Raw genomic sequence first — 6,000 nt, 5'->3', positions numbered from 1 at the left:
CTTTAAAAGTTCTATATATTTTTAGTGCTTTGATAGTTCTAGTTTTAATTTGTAAATCCATATTAAATGACATTTTTGTGTGTGTGTGTGGACCCTAAAACCTAACTTTTGCATTCAGAAAATCAGTTGTCCCAAAGCTAAACACTCTTTTTAGAATTATCTCCTATAATCTTTGGCTGACAGTTTCCTTCAAATCTTGGAAGAAACTGGGATAGCAAAGAGAGAAAAGGCAGTAAGACTAAGTAGGCAGGGGAGAAGGGGATAGAGAGAGATAGGATGACATTTGTAGTGAAGATTCTAAAGGTCTTGCTGCGATTTTTCTGCAACCACCGAATGAAGTTATTTCTGGCATAAAAGAAAGTGTTAAGTCAAATGTTGGTTTTCAACAATATCTCCCCAATAATATTATTTTCTAACCAAAACAATATGGTAAGATGATTCAGGGCTTGGGAATTACATAAAGAGCAGTTTCTGGATCATCTTAGCCGGGACATCTGTGAAAAAGTTGGAGTCAAAGATAAGAAGTTTGTAAAATACGAGCTGCAGCATTAGTGATTGATGAGTCTGTAATGAATGGAATGAGAGAGAAGGCAGCAGTTGAGAGCAGGCAAGTAGAGGATCTGGTTTGCACCTTGCTGACTCACTTTTGCAGTAGGGACAAGCCAGCCTTTGGCAAGGGAGTATGACTTGGGGTAAGTGTTGCCATTTGAGAAACAAGGGAGCAAAAGCAATTTGGATATGTAGTTCTTTTAAGAACATATCTGGAATACTTCATTCAGTCTTAGAATGTGTTACTGTTATGTAGGGAGACATAGTGAATCAGAGAAAGAGAAGAAATTACTTGTAAGGCTACATGACAGTAATATATGCACAAGCATTTTGTTAATTACATTGTGTAAAACAAAAGCAAATTCTTTCAATTATTACAATAACTTAGAAGAAAGTATAATTTTTTTTTGTTCCATGATAAACCATTGTAGGCATCAAGAGAACTGTATGTAAGGGTTCATATATATCATGCTTTTCTCCTAACCCATTATCTATTTGTTCAGGATCTACTCAGAAGATAATATTATACCATAAGACCTAGCCATTTCACTTCTTGGTATTTATCCAAGAGAAATGAGAGGTTATACCCATGCAAACACTTGTACATGGAAATCCATTGTAACTTTATTTGTAATATCCCCAAATTGAAGCAATTGTCCATCAACAAGAGAAAAGATAGGGGGCACCTGGGTGGCTCAGTCCGTTGTACCTTCAGCTCAGGTCATGATCCCAGGGTCCTGGGATTGAGCCCTGTATTGGGCTCCCTGCTTGATGGGGAGTCTGCTTCTCTCTCTCCTCCCTGCTTGTGCTCTCTCTCTCTATCCCTCTCTCTTTCTCTCTCTCTCAGATAAATAAAATCTTAAAAAAAAAAAACAAACAGTGAGAAGATAAATAAATGTGATATATCCATACAATGGAATACTATCTAGCAATAAAAAGGAATGAACTCTGATACACTCAACAGTATGGAATAAATCTCAAAATAATTTTACCAAGTGAAAAAATCCAGGCAAATGCTTGGGGGTAATGGGTATGTTCATTATCTTGATTAGGGTGATGGTTTCATGGATATATATATATATATATATGAAAACTTTTCAAATCATACAATTTAAACAGTGTATTTTATTGCATGTCATTATATCTCAATACAGCTGTTAAGAGAAAAGGTGATATCAGAAGGTGGCATTTTCACCTTGAAAAATATAATATTTTCTAAAAATTCAAAATTAATTTTTTTAAGCAAGTGACATTTACTACTGCTCTTAGTCCACAATTTGATGTAAAAAAATCTAGTTTATACCATATACTTTTAAAATGAAAGCTTTTCAAGAATTTTTCTTAGAGTTGAAGCAGTCTGTGTTGATCATGTATGAGACAAAAAAAAAAAAATGAGTCAGAGAGAACCATAAGAGGTTTATAAAGGCATCTGTTCACCACCACACTCTTAGGGTTAAGGAATTAGTTTCTCCAAAGGGAAATTATAGAAGCTCCATTGCCATAGTCAAGAAAATCCAACTGAACAAAGACTCAGCTTAAGAACAGAGCTCAAAACTTGTAAATGCTTTCATCCAAAGATACAAGCTTTTTCAAGCACCAATTAACCAAGTCTCACAGCATGCTGGGACCAGAGGGGTACAATCATCACTGCTGTTACAGACCGAGAGTTAGAATTCAAAAGGGCTCAGCCAGCCTGCCCGAGGTCACCTGGTGTGGCCCCTGCTGACTCAAGGGTGAGGCCTGAGTTCTGCCTCCTGGTTCCCTTACTTACTCCAACCAACAAAGAACTCTCTGGCCCTAGACCGGCCTGTGGAGGGGGAAGAAAACTTAAGTCTTAACCAGTTTGCTTTGGAGCCAAGATGGTATGAGAGGCACACCAAGGGTGGGATCCAATGGTTCAATGCTAATCTCATTTCCTCACTTCCTCCTTATTTTGAGCCAGTTCATTGCTATCTTTATTGCGTTCTTTGTGAGTGACAGAATGTATTATTGAAGGCTAAATGATTTCTTGGTAAACTTGAAATCAGGTTTTTCACCCGTTTGCTTTGTGTTTTCAGAGAGCTGTTTAGCACAAAGTAGAGATTCTTTCCACTCCAGGGAAACTGAGAAATTCTCAATCCTACTGAATTGCTTATGCAATAAATTTGGAGTCTTTGGGACCCAGAGAGAAAGCGTGTTAGACCCAAAGCACCAGCAAATGGGAGATCCATTTGGCATATCCTGGGAGTGGTTTACTTGTGAATTTTGAGAAATATTATAGTCAGGGGCTCCCCATCCTTCACCCTTTTCCGGAATGTGAGCTCTGTTGGCTTTACCTCACAAGTGTGGAGGAACCAGTTAATTTAGATGTGAGATCCTATGATCAGCGGCAATCTTTTCCTGGATGACATATGGTGAGAGGTTCTAACCCAAGTAAGACTCATTTATTATGAGTTTCTGTTGTAGCTTTCATGGTAATACTTGACTTATCTGGGAATTACTCATTTAGCAGGAGCAGCCATCTGAAGCACAGCTGAGAAACCAGAAGGAAGCAAAAAAAGCCTTTGTGTGGCCAGTATGGGCATCAAAAATTCATAGAAGCTACTTTGCCTTTTTTACTTACTTTTATTTCAGGCATGACCTAATAAGCTTAATTCTGATTTAGAGCAGATTACAGTCAGTGCATTAATTGGGCAGGGAGGAAATTTAGAAACCGAGAGAAGAAGTTGGCAACTTTACAGTGAAGGAGGAGACAGGAGAATTGTACGAATAAGAATGCAAAAAACAATCTGAGATGAGGCCAAAGAGCTCTTTGTAATTCCAAAGCCCAAGAGTTCATTTGTTTCGGACAAGAAAGTCTGATATTGGAGGTTATGTATTTGTTCTACAAATACGTATTGAGAGCCTGAGTACTCCACCAGATACTGGGTATGTAATGCTAGAAAAGGTTCTGTCCTTCCAGAGGGTAATAAAATACGTTGGGTTAGTTTAATTTAGGAAAATAGCGAATAACACAACGTATTTAGAAAGATTTCCATAACAACGAAAAATGTTTAAATGATTTGATTCCCCAAATTTTAGGCTCCAGGAATCTGGGAGGATCAATTATGTAGAACAGTTCATTCCCCATTGGACGTAATACATGAAGCCTTAATTATATTAGCATGACATTGTTATTAGTTTTATATTAAGAGCAGTATGCATATGTGTTATTTTCTGAAGACACAGATGTCTGCTTTACCCTTTAATTATTGCCAGCTCCTGTGACATTATTTCAGCTCAATTAAGGCAGCCAGCTACTCCTTGGGGTGAGGACACTGGGCACAAACTCGGGTGTTTGATGATGAGTGGAGGTGACAGGTTTGAGGGAGGAGAAAGTAAAGAGGTAAAACAGAGGTGCAAGGGGCCCTCAAGGTTCATGTTTCTAGAGGACAGTCATTTTGCCAACCTGTCTCCCTACCTCTCTTCCAGTCCCACATTCTAATGGAGAAAAATAAAGCTCCAAAGGGAATAGATTTAATGGAATTAGAACAGGGGGTGGGGCTGCCTGGGGATGTACTGTGCATTTAAAATAAAACAAAACAAAATGCCTCTTGATTGCCAAGTCCTTTTGACTGCCAAGGCAGGAAATTTCTGCCCAACTGGAAGGGCTGGTTGCAGAAATCCTTGAGGGCCTTTCTGGAAAGGCTGGAGGAGGCGTGACTGAGGGAGAGCTCCTCTGGGCATCCACAGTCACCTGTAGCCTGGTCGAGGTAATGAGTCAAGTATACCAAGGGTGTCAGGGCTGTGAGATGAGTCTGACCCAGCAGAGGGGTCGGGTCAGAATGTGACCATGTTCAGACAGGATCATCTCAGTGTCAGAGAACTGGGCCCAGGAGGCCAAAGATGATTGAATTAAACAAGTAGTATGGAATCAGAATGAGAGCCAGCATCAATCCACAGGTGAGGCCTCTCCTTATCCAATTTACTTTGACTTCCACCTCTTCTGTGTGTATTTCTCATCATTGTACCCTTAATACCTGGAACAGCTCCTGGCATGAGGCTCAGCAATGTTGAACGAATGAATGAACTTAGATTCATTCATTCATTGCTACCCTCTTTGCTACTCTCTTACCATTATAATAAACTATTTTTCTGAAACTACTTGCCATCCCTGATTTAAACACACACACACACACACACACACACACACACACACACACACACACACACCAAGAAACAACGGAAACAGTTCTCTACCCTGCTTAAAATTTCTCATACAATTAGATCCAAGGAAATTAATCAGATGCTAAAATTGGGAGAAATTGGGCAAATCATCCCCACATTATTATTGCTCGTTACTTCACAAAAGTTTCCGGAGAATAAAAATAAATATTTACTGTTGTCTTAGTAAAGAGTTTGGTGGTTTACCCTTAGTAATGAAGTGTACACTCAGAAGTTTATGGTTAGGCAAGTTTTACCGTGAGCAGTGAGCAGTCTAATTATAAGGAAGACAAACAAGCATAAATACACATAAGTGCCTCTCTCATCAAAATAACCTCTAGGCAGAGCTTCTGTTTTGAGGTTTCTGAATATCCACCATCTTTTAAATATGGTGTCTAGGATGTCAGTATGTTCTAGGTCTCTGCATTTAGGGAGGTAGAATGATGGCTCTGCCTCCTTAGAGCCCAAACTCTGAACTCACAGGTAAGCAGACCCTATCTTTCCCTACTGCTCTGTGGACAGCGCTACTCAAAGAGTCCACAGAAGTCAGTCCACAGATGACTACTAGCCCATCACCAGTGAGGAACTTGCACCAAAGCTTAAAACAATGGTGTCACAAACCACACTGTTAGGTTCTGTTAACATTCTTGAAGATGACCTCTAGATCAAAGGTTGACAAACTTTTTCTGCAGAGGGCCAGAAAGGAAATATGCTAGGCTTTGCAGGGCAGTCTCTATCACAATTACTCAATGTTGCTGTTTAGTAGTGCCAGAACAGCCATAGAAAACACGAAGGGTATGGCTGTGTTCCAACACAACTTTTCTTTTTCCCTCCCCTTCTTTCTTTCTTCCTTCCTTCCTTCCTTCCTTCCTTCCTTCCTTCCTTCCTTCCTTCCTTCCTTCTCCTCTGTCTTTTGACAAAGATTGTCACAGGTGTGAAATGTTCAGTGGGGGAGATGTGGCTTGGGGGTGGGGGGAGGGGTTGTAATTTAGCAACTTCTGTTCTAGATGAAGGAAGCTATTCGTGATTATATTCTAGTGCAGGTTTCTTGAGTACCACTGGACTGGACAACCTATGAAGAGCCATGTCAAGTAGGATCCCAAGTCCATCCATCTGTTGTCCGTGAGACCACTAACGCAGGTGTCATGCGGAGGGTTATAGTTGCTCTTCATGGATAATGGTTTTATAAGAATAAGCATCTACCCCTTGGAAACATTGCATTTTCTTCCAAACTCACCAATGGCTTGACCATCACTGCGAAACTTATAA

This window comes from Canis lupus, chromosome 25, assembly GCF_048164855.1.
Source record: "Canis lupus baileyi chromosome 25, mCanLup2.hap1, whole genome shotgun sequence".
Taxonomy (NCBI): Eukaryota; Metazoa; Chordata; class Mammalia; order Carnivora; family Canidae; genus Canis; species Canis lupus.
The sequence above is the reverse complement of the archived record's forward strand: the minus strand, read 5'-3'. Positions refer to the sequence as shown.